The 19,067-nt window shown below is 36.9% G+C and overlaps 1 protein-coding gene across 2 annotated transcripts in view; it reads right to left on the reverse strand.

The window, feature by feature from the left end:
- Window positions 1–19,067, reverse strand: part of KIAA0825 (KIAA0825 ortholog) — a 244,451-nt gene that overhangs the window by 223,764 nt on the left and 1,620 nt on the right. For both annotated transcript variants that reach the window (XM_064439457.1, XM_064439456.1), the window contains exon 3: window positions 10,262–10,355. The gene's annotated coding sequence lies outside the window, so the exon portion shown is untranslated. The remainder of the gene's footprint in view (window positions 1–10,261; window positions 10,356–19,067) is intronic.

The following is a 19,067-nucleotide window of genomic DNA, read 5'->3' on the forward strand; positions in this document are numbered from 1 at the left end:
TTCCCAGGTGCATGACCTTACACTTTTCATTGTTGAACTTCATAAAGGTCTTTTTGGCCCACTCTTCCAGCCTATCCACATCTCCCTGCAGAGCAGCTCTCCCTTCTGGAGTGTCTATTTCCCCACTCAACTTGGTGTCATCAGCAAACTTCATCAGGCTACACTTGATCCCATCATCCAAATCACTTATAAAGATGTTGAATAACATTGTTGAAGAACATTGAGTAACATTGTAAGGTTGGACTAGATGATCCCCCAGGTCCCTTCCAACCTAAGATTCTGTGATTGTCTCCATCCCCCAGCCTGTACTGGTACTGGGGGTGGCCCCAACCCACATGCAGGGACCTTGTTGGACATCATGAGGTTCTCCCAGGCCCACCTCTCCAGCTTGTCCATGTCCCTCTGGAAGGCATCCTGTCAACTGCACCGCATACTTGGTGTATCTGCAAAGTTGCTAAGGGTGCACCCAGTCCCACTGTCTATGTCATTAATGAAGACATTAAACAGTACTGGACCCAGTACAGACCCCTGAGGGACATGACTCATCACCAGTCTCTGTCTGGACACTGATACATTGACCACAACCCTCTGGATGCCACCATCCAGCCAGTTCTTCATCCACTGAACAGTCCAACCATTAAATCTGTATCTCTCCAGTTGAAAGTGTAGGATGCTGTGGGGGGCAGTGTCAGAGGCCTTACAGAAGTCCAGACAGATGACATCTATAACTCTTCCCTTGCCCACTGATGCAGCCACTCCATCATAGAAGGCCACTAGGTTGGTCAGGCAGGACTTGCCCTTGGTGAAGCCATGCTGGCTGCCCTGAATCACCTCCCTGTCCTCCATGTGCCAGTCATCATGCTTGCATCATTACAACAGACAACAGAATGGTGCCAGAAAATAACTGTAATTCTCTCCTGGGTAATTGGTCAAAAAGATGTAATTAGCGAATTTGGATGTTATTCATACTACTGCAGATGAAAATAATTTAGTAAGTCAAAACAGGAATCCCTTCTTTCAGATATTAATTTTTAGAGCTTCTCAGCATTTCAAAAAATCTCAGTTTAAAATTATTAAGACTTTTTAGTATTTTCTCAAAACATTTGTGACAGATATAGGAGTCCCTGCTAGATAAATATGAGGCTATGGCATAAAAATAACTATAATGGGACAGTAGCATTTAGCATAGAAAAATACAAAATGTTGATGTTTGTCACATACTTCTTACTCAATTTCATTTAAGTGAAATTTCATTTATGTGACCTCTGAAATATGGACATTTATTTGATTTTGACAGCCTACCAAAATGTTTTAAAAATACTGAAAATACTTATTTAGAATAATGTCCTTGTTTTAAAGAAATTTTCTATTTACATTACTATTCTATTTCAACAAGCTTTTAACAGCTGGTATCACAAAAGAGCAGGAGATTAACATGTAACTTTACTAAAATATAGCATTAGCTTCTAGCTTCAGTGGTTCTGGAAATAACAGCCACCACACACTATCAAAACAAACCAGTCCTTTACATAAAACACTGACAAAAATGTGGAGATTATCCCTTAAAAATCAAAAAGAAGTGTTTAATCACTCTGTGCACTAGATTCTGCTGACCATGGCCTCTGTACAGGCCCACCAAAAGCCTTTGGCGACCTGTATCTCCATTTCTTAGGAGATATTTTTAGGAAAAGATTCCAGGTGCCTTCCCTTACATTTCGCTGAAAAAACCTCTTGGAGGGAGCCAGTGGTGTGGAAAGTGGACTTCTCCTAATCACAAATACTAGCACGACATTATGATCATTTCTTAAAATATTAAATAAAAGACAGAACTTTCCCACAAGCCCTACACTAAAAATCGATTACACAGTCAAAGGTGTCTCAGCTCATAACTGAACTATATATTTCAGTAGGAACTCACAGACTAAACTATGCCAAAATGTAAATATATGTATTGTACTTGCAGTAAAAATACTACATTGTATAAATTTTGAAATGCATTTGTGGTGTTCATACTAAGAATAAAACTCAGTACAACTACTACACACTAACATAAGCAAGCAATGAGGAATCTGAAATTAACTCTGGAACTATGCAAAAGAATTCATATTCACTTTTGCCAGGAGCACCTCCTCTGATCTGCTGTGTTCTTGATCTCTAAATAAATATCTTACCTTTCATACTTGAAAACATTGTAAATACTGAAATGCTAGGTTTTGAGTTTTTGTTTTTCTCTCCTTGCTCTTCAGACTACTTCCATAGACAGACATTAGAAAACATAGCATGGTCCAACCAACCTCCCCACTGAAGAATCCAAGACAGAATACACAGAGATGGATTCCAACAGAACAGGGATATATTCAAAATTATGAGCATTTAGCTGAGTAACACGGCAAAATGTGCACATTCCGGAAGGGCAGCTCTCCCCCTAACTAACCTACAACAAGTCCACAGAAACTGTAACCTGAATTTTAAATGTTTTTCTAATTAAGTATTCTATAATTCCTGTTATTTTTCTTATTTCTGATCTTGTGCACACAGAGCATTTAAAGAATACCACCGCTGAATGATGACATGGATATACAAAAGTAAACATGAAGATACGTAGTTGACATTTGTCTCTGTTTGTCCCCTAACGAAATTCATTTACAGGGGAGGGGGAAGGAAAACCCTTCCAATTTCCTTCAAAGTGAGTCTTTCACTTGCACAATTTATATATTGTGATTAATAGTTTACAATGGGCTACATAATGCACAGCTATAACACAATGATGTTTACAAGGAATTATGTCATCAGCAGCTGAAGAAGGCAAAGAGTATCTATATCGCCAAGAACCAATAAATGTTTGGCCATGAAATGGCAGATAGCTAGCTGGCTTTTCCCTCTCCCTGGGTAACACTGCTTGTCTCTAACTTCTTCAGTACTGCTTTCTGCAGGTGATGAATTGCTGTGGCTCAAGCATAGCCCGTCACCTCCCAGTCCGTGCTAACATCAGAATGCCATCTCACAGCTGCGATCGACTGCTGAACCCACGCTTTGAGACACAGCAAACCCACCTCCACCATTTTAAGTGCGACACAGTTAATATTTCCTTGCACTGAAAAGAGACACAAGGTCACTAAAACAGCATATCTGCTGACAGTGCCTAAGCGTCCTATAGCACTGTAACACTACTAACACCATAACCTGTGAAAATGTGCCAGCATTTTGTAACTCAGCTAAGCAGAAGCACACAACTACCAAGGAGCAAACAGAAACTTATGATATGGTTGCACAAAAGGGGCTGAAGAAAACATGCAAACAGGAAAAGGGTAGGATAAGAGAAAAGTATACAAATAAAGCAGGAAATATGTCTGTTGGAACCAGAATAATCTGGTAGAATGAACAGAAAAGATTTCTAGCAAAACCAGAACAAGTCCTCGTCCTAAAAAATAAAATTAAATATGCTGAGAGCAAATGAGATCTTCTCTATCTCTGAGGAGGAGGGTAAGAAGCGTAAAATACAAAGGAAAAATTCTGGGGGGAAGTTGCTTATGGGGTTCATGTTTTCCCTCATTAAGATCTCGAGGCTGGCTGCTTCAGTAACTAAGACCACCAAGGACCCAAGCCATCAATGGCAGCTATGCTCCATAAGCTTTGCGGTACCGGGTACTGACAGTTCAGGAAAGCTTGTTAAGGACTAGCTGTTTTAATTGTGTATGATAAGGACTGATAACAACTAATAACTACGTGTATTTTTTATTAATGTCAAACTAGTAAAGTATTGCTTCAAAGAGTGAAACTGCCCTGATTTATCTGTCTTCTATACGCTACCAACACAGCAATCTCTAACTCCCTAAACGATAAATATGCGCACACTTATATTCAGTTGCAAGTGCCACGCTCTTGTGAGTAGTACAATTCCTAGTTCTAGCCACACAGTACTAACTCTGCTATAGACCAGGAGTTGGGTAAATCACCTACTCCTATTCTTTAAACTTCATTAAAATGGGAATACTATTTCCTTCCCTTTCATTTGTCCTATTTATATTGTGAGCTCCTCCGATTAAAGACTGCCTTTTACTATGCCTAGCATCAATGACAGCCAAGGCAGGACCTCAGGCTGGTAGGTCCTATTTCCATCAAAACAGAAAACTGTAATGCTAATCTAACTTTTTGAAAGGTACAACTACAGAACTACACATTTAATTTCTTGCACAGGAGTAGCTCACTGATGTGTTTTTCAACACCCTCCAAGATTGTCCTGTACACACATTTTGAATCCTCTTTTATTTCAGGGTCTGATTCAGGGTGGTTGTTTGCGTTTCCTATTGCCCCCTCCAGCTGACATCAGCCTGCACCCTCCTCTCACATCACGAGTTTCATGCGCTCCGTTATCGGAGCACCTCCTTTACCAGTATCCCCACTGCGTTTTCAACACAATCCTCTTCTCTCATGACAGTCCTTATTTTGCAAGTCTGTGAACAATTCTATGTAACCTCTCTTCCCTCAGTCATTCTGCTCCCTTTCCCCTTTTGTTCTAGGAGATGAATCACTCTGGATGCTAATAAGTTTCACTCTACTGCAAAGATAGGTGAAGATGAGAGACAGGACTTGCTATACTGGCATGGCTTAACTGTTCAAATGCTGCATGATGTTGTTTGGAAGATATGAAGCTATGCTATGAAGCTATGGCTATGCTGAATAACAGCAAAGGCTTTCATGTGTCACCTGTTTTCCTTTCAGTTTTCTAATTTCCTATAAAATCCTAAGACTACACTGAAAATTGCCCCAAAACAGAATTTTTTGTGACGTTCTTGTACTGGAAAACAGAGAAGGAAACCACATAGAAATGAGAGCAACCTTCAAGCTTCACTATCGGATGTTTTACCTCTGCTCTAACTTGCCTATTCAAAAATTGAAAGTTTACCTATACAACCAAGATATAAAACAAAGGATTAAGATTAAATAATACATTGTATATCCACTAGACACCAAAAGATGCATAGAGTGTGCAGCTAATGTATCTTCAGCAATTAAAAATTCAGCTATATGAATATTGCAATAATTTAAGTTTTTAAATTATTTATCTCAAAGTGGCAGAAAAGATCACTATTTAAAAATAACATGCAAGATGCAAGTCATGAAAAATTGATGTGAAGCAGCAATCTTTAAGACTTGAGCTCACTTTATGCAAAACTATTAATGCTAAAAAATTCCTACCAAAATTCAAGTCATTGGAAAAACAAATTTTATGACCTGTTCCATCAATTCTTAATCCTCCGTTTTACTCCCTCTGAAGTATACTAGCAAGCTGTGTGAACTCAAAAAAAGAATAAAGAGTTCTTGCTTAAATCAAGTCACAAAGGAGAAAATTAAATTCTTTCTGAACCATTCCCTTTTTCCTTCCATTTGCCCCTCTAGTCTTTTTGTTTTCTGCTACACTCCCCCTCACCAATTTCCCAATGAAAATAAATGATGGATGGCTTTGTGTTAAGTCAGAAAAATAATCTGTAACTGCATTTTACTGTAGTTGCTGCTTAACATATCCCAACAGTGAACCTAACATTTAGAATCTATCATATCACCATAGTCATCATGATCCAAGCTGCAAATAATAGAGAGTGTCACTGTCAATTTTGCTTTCTCACACTTCCTTCCCTTCACTTCATCTGATTTTAATAATCCCTGTCAAACCACAAACAGTCCAAATTACCTTCTTGACACAGAAGCTTTCAAGGAAGAGACAGAATCTCAACTTTCATTTAGCGACTACAAAAGCAAGCTGTCCGACTGGACAAATATTATTTCCACTCTTGACAATCTCTACAGTAAAGCATGCTTTTTAATTTTCACTGAAGCTGCCAAGGGTTTGATATAAGCTTCTTGTTTAGTGCAGATTGACTCGCAGGATTAGCAAACCAACAACTGTAATTGTGTTTAAAGAAGCCAGCACTTTCAAGTCAAAGAAAAAATTGCTTGCAAAAGGTGACAATTCCAGGTCATAAGCTAACTGAATTAAGAAAAAGATTATACAAATAATGTCAATTTTGTAGATCTCACAGGATCTGTTTCAAGATCACTTTACATTTCTAAGACTGACCACATGTTTGCTGCTAACTTAATATAAATCAGAATTTCAAGGAGGACAACTTTCCATTCAACTACATCAGCAACAGCCTAGGAAAGGTTAGCATTTGACAACAGGAAATATGTTCAAGGCAAATAAGCTTCTGCAAAAGGATATGCTCTGTAATCATTTTTCTCTCTGTTGGCTTGCCTTCAAAGTAAGCTTGATAACATAACTCACTGCTTCACATATATCAGTTTAAAAATAATTGATTTCTCTGATGAGGCACGGTATTGTATAATTAGCATTCTATTTGAAGTTTATGTGGATTAATCAAAGCATAATACATTTTTACATAAAATATTTTCTTCTCATAGACACACCAGTCTCTAATAATCTGGAAGTCTATTGCTTCTTAGTACTTTGACTTATTTAAAGTTGCAATCACGTTTTGAAGTGTTACTAGTTATAAAAGAAGAAAACAGAACAACAGAGGCTTCCCATCAGAAGCCTCATGTAAGTATATGTTTAAATACCTCAGATTGCCTACCCCAGCACAGGCCTAATTTAAGAACAATCAAAACTGGTTTAAAAGATTCTTTGGTAACTAGTCAGAATACACCAAATAAATAAAAAGCCTATTTTTGCAGGATCCATAAAATCGTTGTGAAATGCAGAGGCGCATGCCTAGGTGGTGTTTAGACTTTCACAGCAAGAGAATAACTCTTTCTACTAACACAGCAGCATTTTAGTGTTCTTTTAACAGTTTGGTCTGGCAACTGGCCCTCCATGATCACTCGCCTTCATGCCCAGACATCATTTTGCTTGCCTTTTTATTCTGTCTTTCCTCCTAGTGAAGAGTTAAGAGTTTTAACACCTTACTGTGTTTTTCGCCTTTAGCACTGCCAGCCAAAACACAATTTTGATACCCAGCAGTATATTGATTTGACCATATCTGGTCTGCATCAGATTGGACCTGTATGGATTTTTTATGCTAAAAAAAAAGATCTGATCAGAAGATCACTTAAAGGAGAAAAAAAAATTGTATGAGTAACACAAAGACCAATGGTATTCTCAGTTTTAATTAAAAGGATGTTGATTTAAGCCTCTTTAAGTTAAGATGTAGTCAAGACTAAGCACTTAAGTTCTACATAACTATCAGTTTCAATCCAGAGCAGAACTCATAACTGAGATCAGCCAGCTTTATGCATTAAAAAAGCACAGATTATATCTCGTTTAAGGTTTAAGCTCTACCAGACACAATGGAAATAGGAGATAGGAAAGATGTCCATAGAACAGTATATTAAACTACAAATACACTGCCTGATGTGAAAGTATGTCTACACCACATCTACTCAATGGTAATAAAAATAACTGTAAAAAACTAAACCTTGTGTCTAACTGGTTTGCAGCTCTGTAACTACCAGGGAGGCCAGATTTTTTAAATTTTTTTTTTTTTTTAAGACAGGAGCATCTTACTAATTCATAAGCCATATATAAATGATTTTTTCAACTAGTTGCTCAGAGGTAGCCTTTATCTTTCCAGCACATCCTCTCTATATTTCAATCCAGTTTTGCTTCACTTGATATATTACATTATCAGATGTTACCTCTTCATCTCTTGGGAGGAGGTACAAGTGACAACTATGATACTACAAAAGCAAAAAAAATGCATAACAAACTGGAATTTTTAAAGAATATTTATCCACAATAGCTTTCCATTGCTGCTGAAGAAGAAAGAAAGGAAAATAAAGGAACAGTTTTAGTGAAAGGAACTTCCTCTTCTCAAGGGTCTCTTAAACGATACTGTCACACTTCTGCCTGAAAGTCCTTTACGCTGGGCAACTGAGAGTCATGCAGCCCATGAAAAACATCTTGTACCTCATGACAAAGTTCATTTACCTCTATACTGTTAGTCTGTATATGCCATGGAAGTGCCATGTGGGTATGAGTCAAGAATACTCATGGAGAACTCGAATACTTTTTACCATCTCTTCCAGTAAGGTGTTGTGCCAAGAACATTATTTCAAAATATGATAGAGGCAACGGTGTTAAAAGTTGGGAGAGGGAATCGTAACAAAATACATTCACACAGGGGAAAAGAAATCTTTCTTTGGAACCAGACCACGCCATAAATTACTGTGTAAAAAGGAGAGACAATCAGCTGATCTGGGATGCAGAAAAGGGTTCCTCCCCCCTATCATCTTAAACAACTACTGTAAAGATACTACATTGAATTCTCCAGCACAGAAAGCACTTAGCCTTCAGTTTCATGATTAAGAGGGCAATTGTTCATAAATATCTTACAAGTGAACACCATGCACTGTGTTATTTCCTACATAATTACAAGACTCAAATGAGTTGTGCAACCAGCCAAGAAGTGGAACTACAGTGTAAACAATGTGCCCTACTTGCCTATCAGATGAAACAAATCTTTTGCTTCAGAACAAAACTGGACTGAAAACTAAAGACCTCATTTATTTTTTTTTTTAAGGAACATTATATTTGAAGTTTCCAGAGAGAAAGAGAGGCGGACAACACAGGCTACAAAAAAAAAAAAAAAGGAGTAAAAATTTTTTTCTAGGGTCACATTAACATTTCAGCAAATTTCTCTTTCCTTATATTAATTTTATAGCATTTTACAACTTTTTTAAAGTTAAAAATTAATAAGCCATGTAAGATTCAAGCTGGAAACTTATAACACCATCAAATTTTTAAGGTTCAATCAATATATTTTTTAATTTAACTGCCTAAAACTGAGTACAGTTAACAACTCTACCAGAATAATCTTCAGAAGCATTAGTTGTGACTGAATCTATTTTTATACAAGAGTTTTACAGTGAACCTTAGGGCTTCAACTCTACTCTATTAATCTGTAAGAGAAATTATGCTTGTTGTCACCCAGCCAACAGCAGGTGGTCCCAATTCAAGATTCCCTTCAATGGTACACTACTGAGAAGCAGTGTGGAGAATGTTACAAGCACAAACAAAACATCCAATGAGAAAAGTAGTTCATGGTATGTATTCTGAATAATGAAGAAAGAGTTCAGGGATAGAGAAGGGAGGGAGCATTTACTGAAAGGACATATTATTCCTAGACAAGCTGGTAATAAGTAGCACTGCAATATCCTGTCTCATGTTAATCTGTGGAGCTGAACATTATTAAGAAAGTTTAAGTTTCTTCCAAATAAGAGAATCAAAATTTTATTGCTTTGCAAGTGTATATCATGGAATAGCATTGAACAAATAATTTAATTTTTAGTATCAAGGCAGATGGGTAAGATATTTCAATTTTTCTCTTCTATCACAGTGTGCAGCAGGATAAGTTCATTATAGGAAAAAAGCCCAAGTGGGCTGTATTCCTCACCACCCCTTCTATCTGCATTACCTGACGTAACTTACATGCTCCTAGCCAAATGGCATGGTAAGAATTAAAAACATCGTAGAGCCTACAATTCATATTTCAAATAATCCACTTCTTTATCTGTACTAGCGGATGATATAGCTCCCTTAACCACTTTTTCTTGGAACAATTACAAGTTTTTATTAATTAGATTTTTGTACTATTATGCACTAATGGCAACACAATAAAAAGAGTAGAGAGAAATTGATTGTACTGAGAAAAGAGATTCAGACAACTTGAGAGATAGGCCACATTTTCTGACCCTTTCTTTACAGGGTCAAGAGAGGTTATTAGGTTTTTCTGTATATCGGAGAACTGGTTGTATTCTGCTCCAAATGCAATAAATATGAGGGATTGTTGCACCTAAGCAAATGCTGCAAATTACAACATGCATTTCAAACACAGTGCTCTAAATTAGCTCCTGCAATAACCATGTAAGTCCTTACTACGAAGAGATACCTTATTCATACTTCTTACAAAATTACACGGATCCAAAGTTAATACCATGTTAATACTAGCTAAAACAGCTAGTCATTTTTATAGCTGTTGTAAAGAGATATGAATTTATGAAATGATTAATCTGAACAAAGGTTGCTTAGAACTTTTTAAAAACTCCTAAATTTAAATGTAACATCTCCTACATTTTCTTCAATCAATAAAAATTCATTTGTGTTCTTGATTAGTAACAATAAGCACTTTCCTATAAACATCACAGGTCTCATCCAGCCACCCAGTTAGAACTTTTTAAACACTTATAGGTAATAGCAAGTCAATTTCAGAACATATCAATGTACAGTTTACAAAATACATACCTTCAGTCAATATGTTCTTTCTGTCACTAAAATCTTCTTGTTGTCAGTTCTAGGGCACTATGCATAACATTCAGTCAATAGCTCATCAGTGGTCCTACGGAAAAAGAAGGTAGTAAAATTACTAATAAGTAGTATTTGAGGAACTAACACTTTCACAGATAAAAATCCTAATTGCTTAGGTATTATATAAAATTGCTTATACAATGAGGCAGTATGCTTCTTAGTTCCAGCTGGTAAATAACAGTCCAAGTTCAAAGCGTTAAAAAAAAAGTCTTTAACTTTGGGAGCCTCCATCTCTGTTGATACTCATCACACAAACCACAGTGCTACGTAACACTTCATTTCGTTGTTCCAAAGATATAAAAGCAATGAAGAGAAGGTATGTACAGGATGGGACATTAGAAGGCCACAGAATCTCCCAAAATACCATATGGCAGCTATAAGAAATGCTTAGACAAGGTCCACATAGCTCAGTAGTTTCACTGAGAATAAGCTACCTTGTGGTGACTCACTTGTAGAACACGCAACTTAGAAAACCGAAGAGGTGAAAGTTTGAGATGGACATTTGGACATTCAGTATATAAAGGGACTTATAAGAAAGATGGAGCAAGACTTTTTACCAAGGCCCGTGGTGACAGGAAAAGGAGCAAGGGTTTTATATTGAAAGAGGGTAGGATTAGACTGGATGTAAGAAAGACATTCTTTACTATGAGGGTGGTGAGGCACTAGAACAGGTTGCCTGGAGTTGTGGATGCCCTATCATCGCAAGCGTTGAAGGTCAGGTCAAATGGGACTCTGAGCAATGGATCTAGTGAAACATGTCCCTGCTCACAGCAGGGAGCTTGGACCAGATGATGTTTAAAGGTCCCTTCCAACCCAGAGCATTCTGTGACTGTATAATTCCCTGACTGTAGTAAAACCACTGAAGAGTGACTGCTGCACCCAGGAGTGGCTGTAGACACTAACATAATGAATCAAATAAGGTAGCCAAAAACGAGCTCAGCAACAGCATCCTACCACCCTTCTGCACCAGCCCCTTTCCCTGTGCAAGCCCGTTCATCCCCATTTACCAGGCCACTGCACTGTATAAGCACTGATGGTGGCTCGGGGTAGGTGACTGCAGTGGGTGGCTGGTGCAGCCCTGACCACTTAGCAGCAGTACCAGTTCATGATAGATTAAATTAACAAAACTATGATGAAAATGATAGAATGTTTGCCCTAGAGACCTTCAGAAATCACCTCTACAGAGGAAGTGAAAGGATTGTTTACACGTGTGTGCTAACATACCTGAACATAAAGTTCCATTATGTTTAACAGCAACAGAATAGGAAAGCAATTTCTTACATAAGAAGTAACAGGAACTATCCTGTTCACCTACTTCAGTTTCACAATATTTTAAGTATTTAAAAATATTTTTACAAGGCTTCCTGCATGTATTAAACTCTTGTTTTGTTCAGTAGTTTGTTAAAAAGAAAGTGGCTCTTTATGTGGAAAAGGATTGGAAACTCTTAGCACTTTCCAGGGTTTTAGCTAAAGCACCCCATGACTAAAGCTCCTCTACTCAGTTGTTCTGCCAAAGAATCAGCAAAGACAAGAGCAAAGGAAGTTTAAAAGAACCACATGTAAGTTGACAACAGTATAGCCCCTGTTCTTTGACCAACACTTTCACATCTGTATTTTAAATAAAGAACAAAGCCAACAAAGCCTGTACTTTTTCCACTGCTTTTATTACTTTTCTGAAAACAGAGGCTATGCAAAAAAACTATATCAAGAATGACAGTAAGGTTGTAACTCCAGCCCACAAAAGCCAAGAAATTTAAAATGAGTCTGACATTCAATCCTTAAATCATGCAATTGTGCTTCTTTTTTAAAAAGCAACAATGCAAGTTAATGACAAGTTGTCAGCCCTAACTTTGAATTGCCTGAATTTTGTCATTTGGTGTTTGTGTCACAACCTTAATGTTATTTAAATGTAGTTTTTAGTATCTATTATTTAAAAAGGTCTGCTTTACGACAGCAAAAAGCTTTGATGGAATAAACCTCAAAGTATACTGTAGTGCTGGTATGCCACTTCATTAGAAGTAGTGCATAAAACATATGCTGTTGACAAATCTAATTCATTAAAGGTGAGGTAGATGCACTTTAAAACAACTGGATGGCATCATTATCTACAGTTCCTTTTATAAATTATTCTTCTTTTCCCTTTTGACTGAACTTGTCAGTGTTCCCTTTTCAGACTGCGAATGTTTTTGCCTTAAAATTCAATACCTTCAACATGTTTGGACAAGTTAAATAAGTAGCAAATTTGCTAAAACTGAAATTGTAAGCAGAAACATTCACACTGACGATCACTTATATTAACAAATGAGAAATAACATTAAGCAATGATGTATAAGAGTTTCAACTTTATCAAAAATAAAATTTAAAAATTAAGAGAAGAAGAAATTACAAAGTACAACAGAGTAACATTCTGGCACCATTTTGCATTGCTATTCAGAAGGCTTGGATTTTATATTGAATTCTGCAAGAGAAGAAGATCAGGCATATCACAAAGCTGACAGCTAGCTGACACATTTAGTTATAAAAGGAAGAATTGCTAACTATATTACTCAGACTTTTAGGTAAAGACCAATATTGGTCTTAGAACTAAAGGTTATAGAAGGGGTCCATAAATAGAGTTAAGCTGGTATTTGAAGCACGGCCCATAAGAGCGGTTAATTCCTTGAGGAGCCTTCCAACAGACAAACATGTATAAGTAGTCAAAAACTGATCAAACTCCTTAGAATACCGCTGCCTGTGAGAACATGTAAATTTTCCTCCTCAGCCCAGACAGAATGAAGTGCTTCTATCACTGTGGTCTTTAAAACCCAAATTGCCATGCAGGAGCTTCACTGAATTGATTAAAAAATAAAGTGAAAAAGAATGCTTTTGAGGACTAAATATAACCAAGTTATGGTTATATTCCACTAATCACATATTCAGCAAAATTCTAAACTACATTGTATACACAGAAACTGAAAAAAAAAAATCAAGATTTTTGATCAAGGATTCTTTCTGTAACATAATTTTCTTTTTAATTCCTTATCAATAGACCTAAATCTATCCATTTAAAAAATACAGAAATTTTTGCATAGGATGCATAATCATACTTCATTATGTCAATACTCTGTACAAATATTTTGTAATGAATTAGCTGGATTAGCAAAGAATTTTGCCTTGTTCAAGAAAAGCCCATGTATAGCACATAATGCCATCCTATGTATTTCTATACAGACACATGTACACATACACATTTTTAACTAGATGCAGTGTTTCAGCTTAATTCTATTTTGTCTCTTGCAGAGATAAGCTTGTTCCAATATAACACCCTGAAAATTTAAGAGGTGGACATTTTGCTGAGAAAAAATTGGCATATAAGTAACTTAAATATGGGAACACCTCCGAATATAATTCATAGAGGCCTATTTTATGCCTCCATGGATTGCAGCAAATCAGTTTCTGCAAGCAGCTCTAAATGTTTAAAGTAAAAACTGACAGATTAATTTACCACATTTCAATCAGCATCTACCATTTACCTCAGAAGATTTACATCATGTATGTCCAATATGCTACACATGCAATTCTCCTAATTAGTCTCCCCATTAATCCTCATCCTGCTCTTTTTTCATGTTGTTCCCTCTCCTGCCATACTGTCTTTACAATCCCATGGGTGGAACAGTCATATTTGTTTAAGCCTTCCACCACCAAAACATGGGAAGAGTTAGCTGCAGATGGGCAAGAGTACTGTGGTAACTCCACTTGAGGAGACACATCTCAAAGGCCACCTGTCTCCAGAATCCCTTAGTGAACTGAATTCAAAATCATACCACTTACAGCATTCTTATCACTGAGAAGATCTGTATCCCATTGACTGCTGGTACTAGCAACTCTTCTTGTAAAGTCATTTCTTAGGTTCTGTGAAGGGAGCTTCTGTTTACCTCTAAACAGGGAAGTAGGCCTTTGGGTACCTGAATTCTACTCTGGTCTGCCTAATACAGCTTTGAGGATGCTGCTGGCAGTGGGGAGGCAGGAAAAGGACAGAAACAGGGCCGGCATCCATCGAGAGTTTACGCTTAAATAGAAGAGCCCATAGTGCCTTCCAAAAGGAAGCTTTCATGCTTCCCAACATCTCCTGAAACGATGCTCTATTCCCAGTCAGGGATTTCAGTCCCGCTCTCACCTCAGCCCATACTGATGATCTTTACGAGCACAGCCCTTCTGTCAAGACTGGCACTCCATGTGGGAGAAACCACTGATGGCAAAAACGTTCTACATTAATAAATGTTGTTGTTTTATTGGGAAAGTGGACGAACATGGGGAGACCTTATTTATGTCACCGCTTCAAAGGAAGTCCTTTATTCTTCTGTGCATAGGGGACCACTGAAGAACCCCTTTTGCAAAAGGTCTAGCCAATTCTGCAATCCTTCGATCATTTTCAGGGAGCTATGTGGAGAACCTCACCAACTCTCATAAAGCCCCTGGGAAGGACTACAGATCCCAAAAGGACATTGCTGTCTCTTTCCTTGAGGGAACACTTCCCTCATAACACAGAGTGGTGTCTCTGGATGAGAGAACAACTTACTTGTATTACATCTAGGTATGCCAAAGCCAAGCAGAATCACGCAGTAGTGTTTGCAATAACAAAACTCCACTTCTCTTAAATCCCAAGTCCACAAGTGTGATGGGAAACAATCAGTCATTAAGCAAAACTTCATGTTCATCCAAATAAATTCTTCATGAGACTCAGTGAGGAAAACAAAAATTTTGGATGTTCAGCTTATTTTGCATTGAAACAGACCTCAAAGCATATCTGAAGAGAAACCCACTTTCTTACACAACAGGTTACTACATTAATATAATCTATCTTTTGCTGTTACTCTGACAGTTAATTTTGGATTTATTCTTTGGTAACTGCTGTCTGCTCTCTGAGTCTAGCAGACAATGATTTCTGAGAAAACAAAAAAAAAAAACCCAGCACCAATGAACAAATTCTTTTAGTACCAAATGTTTCTATTACAATCTCTCAGAGACACTAACAAGACACTGATACCCCAGGGTAAGTTGCCTTCGGCAGGGACCTGGAATTCTTAGGGATGGATGACAAAGCTGTACCAATACAATAGTTATCTGCAAGATATGCTGATGGCAGGGGTTTCACCTTAACTTAAGGGACAATTAAACAGTTAGAAGGAACTGCAATGATGCTCTGTTAACCTCACCTTAAGTACCAAATCTATATCTGATACTTGTATGTCACAATTTTATATACTCTTCCAGTTACATATTGATAAAATACATAGGACTGTAACATACTGTAGGGTATTTTGATACTAGCTTGCTCTTGTGCTACCTTCGTTATCTTGCCTATTACAATGTATGCCACACTTTCTCCTAACTTCTTTTTAGTGCTTTTGTTTTCTCCTTCCATCCACAACCATCTACACCTTTTGCCCACCCTCTGTACTGACCTCAAGTACAGGCAACAGCAGAGAAGGTAAAAGTGTACACGCAACATGTTACCCCACTGGTTACATCACATCATACTTGATTTTCTAATGCCTGTGAACCAGGGTTCATGTTTATCTGCACTGTGGGGCATCAATCATGCTGTTGGCTGTTACCTGGTAAGAAATAAAACTGGGGGGAAAGAGGGGTTATTGCAAAGAAGAAACCCATTCTGGAACATTCTGAGTATAAACATTGTTATTTACAACACAATTATTAAGAAAAATTTATAATTTCTGCTACCGTTACACACATTCACCATTTTGACTGCAGTTACTTAGGGAAGAATGATACAAAAAAAAAAAAAAAACCAAAGAAAATCCATTGTAAAACACACTCCCTCCCCCCCCCCCCCCCCCCCCAAAAAAATCAACAAATACAACCTGAATGAGCTTATGTGGATTCTCAAAAAAAAGGTGAAAGGACTTTGATGAAGGAAAATCTGCTGATGACATCAGACTGCATCTCCTATGTAGGAGAAAATATCAGAAGGTCAGCCGGCAAATTAGGTCAGTTCGGTATTCCAGGCAGGTATAGCGGATTTAGGTCAGGGCAGGAGAACAGTAATATGATTAAGAAAGAAGGTCCAAGGAGCCAAGGACTAACTCATGTTAGGCAAAGACATAAAACTCGAACTTTACGTTGTAGGAAAGGTAAGTATTAAAGGCAAAATGAAACCATTTCACTACTTATATTCTAAAAGAAAAGAGAAACAAGCAAACAAAACCTTATTCCAAGTCATGAGTGACCGAAAGTGCACCAGTTGAGTTCATTAATTCATTAATGAGCGAACTAACACACATAAAGCATACACCTTGGCATCATTTACAAAAGAGTTATTGAACAAGTTGCTGAACGCTGTGCTGTGCTCTCAATATTTGTCCCTCAACACTATTCACTGACATACATTAACAGAATATGAGTTGGCAGAAGGGCTGATGAATGCAAGGAGATAGGAAGATAGGCCAAGCTTACAATGATCAGAAAAAGAAATAAATGCTTTATGTACGACAAAAATGGTTACACGGAAGAAGCACAAATGATACCTCCTGAAAAGACCATAAAGAAGTTTCAAAGTACAAAGTTATGATAACTGAGCATTTTCATAATCAGTAAGGCTTGAAGAAAAGCAACAATTTTCACAATGCTTGTTCTGCCACTTCTATATTCATCAGCTCACAAAAGAAACTACAGGTGCATTTGTAGAACAATTATTCTCAAGAAGCTATTAGATTCTCTGGATTTATATTATGTTTATATTATTCCCAATTTTTGTAATCCCTTATCACTATAGAAGAAAAATTAAATTCCTTCACTGTTTTGACAAAGCCAGAGTCAGTGCTTCACACTGAAGACAGACTTACAAAATGGGCTTAAACCAGGGCACAAAGTTAGACTTTTCTCCACATGAAGGCAGTGTGGAGACACTTCATACTGTTTTAGCTTTTATGACTGACTTTTCAGTGTAGCTTCTACCGTTTTTTTACAAAGCTATAACTACTAAATGTTTGAGCAAAATTTGCCTATGGCATTGTGATTTTTGTCAACTGATACTGCTTCAACAAGTATACACACATAATGTTGTGGCAATATTAGAAAAAGCTCTAATGAATCATCTTTTAAACACTGAAATTTTTCATTAGTCAACTGATAAACTTCTTTGCATGATAGAAAATATTTTAAGCACGTGATGCAAAATATCTTCCTCTGATAAAAAAATCTGTCAGATCATATTCCACAATGTAGAAAATGTTTATGCATGATCGTATCACAATTACTGCAAGAAATAACATATCGTTTTCAACACAGGAAGACAAAAGGCTAGTAAGGGACAGAAAATCATGAAAAAAGACCCCAAACCCAAAGTTGCAAAGTTGAGGATGAAGTGGTGAAGGTTTACAGAGAGAGGTTGTGAGATTTAAGGACAACATTGAACAGTGATCACATTGATGACGGCTACACCAATGAGGCCTGGAGAAAGACAGCTGCACATATTGTGTGAAGTAAAATAGCTATCTATGGAAAAATGTAAAAAGTGAAACTTCAAGGCAGAAGACATGGTGGTAATACAATTATGTGTAGAACATGAAGGAAACAAAAGTTGTAAGCTAGAAAGCTTGAGCAGTGGCACGAAAACAAGATTTCTCTTTTTTTTTTGTCTCCCTAGGGAAAAAAAATTAAGAAAGAGGCACCTACACATTGTGAGAGAGATTGGTGCCTGAAACACTAAGTAAACTCTTTTTGTGAAAAAGGTATACTTATTTCTCTGATCTTGGCTTCTTAAAGAACTGAGAACGTGAGAGCCGTACAGTCATTCTTGATAGTCCTTAAAATGTAATTAGAAATTTTATAACTGAAATACCATTTGCGTGGCTCTGAAAATCACTTCCGAATTTTTAGAAAAGATATCACATATTGTGTAGAAGAAATGTAGAAGTGGATATCCATGTAAAACCCACAAACAGCTTAAATAGCGTTTATAAATACTTAGCAACTGAACCATATCTTTGACAAACACATTAAAAGAACAAAGAAACCTAGAGGTACTGAAAAATATACATTTAAAAAGACTGCTCCCTAGACCTATAAGACCTAGTATTAACCCTTCTAAATAAGAAAACCGATAATGAATTAAGAGATATCTAGCTACTATATTGGGATCACTACAAGGATGGGAAAGAAGAAAATATTTCAGGCTTTTTATGAAAAAATAATAGAGGGAGAGAATAAGTGAAATCCAAACTTATCAGATATCACTAAAATGAAGGTAAAAACATCTCTATTTCTTAACGCTATGCTTCAGTAACATTGTATTTTAAAGTGAAAATAGACATGGAATGTTTGAGGTCTCAGTTATGAGCCTGTTATGAGTCCTGTGGCATAAAACTTCTAATAGTTACTGGTTAAGTAATCGACAGTAGTTAGTAGGAGCTAATACAAATTAAATTGTTAACTTTAAAAAATACTAAACCAAGCATTAATTAGCTCAGCTTTACCAGACTACATAAACCCAGAATTATTTATTCATATGAACTGTGTTCCTACTTTTTTTAATAAGCTAAATTTTGACAATCAAGTAAAAATCTATTGTCCCTAAATATTTTTTAAGTGTGGACTAAACTTGAAATCACATTTTATAAAATAAACACTGTTTTTTTATTTTCTGCGCTCCAGTTGCACACATTAAAATTAATACCTTTACAGTGCAGGTAACTCAATAGTGAAAGTCTAAAGGTGCAACAGGTACAAAATAGAAAATGCA

This window comes from Phalacrocorax carbo, chromosome Z (genome assembly GCF_963921805.1).
Source record: "Phalacrocorax carbo chromosome Z, bPhaCar2.1, whole genome shotgun sequence".
NCBI classification, from domain to species: Eukaryota; Metazoa; Chordata; class Aves; order Suliformes; family Phalacrocoracidae; genus Phalacrocorax; species Phalacrocorax carbo.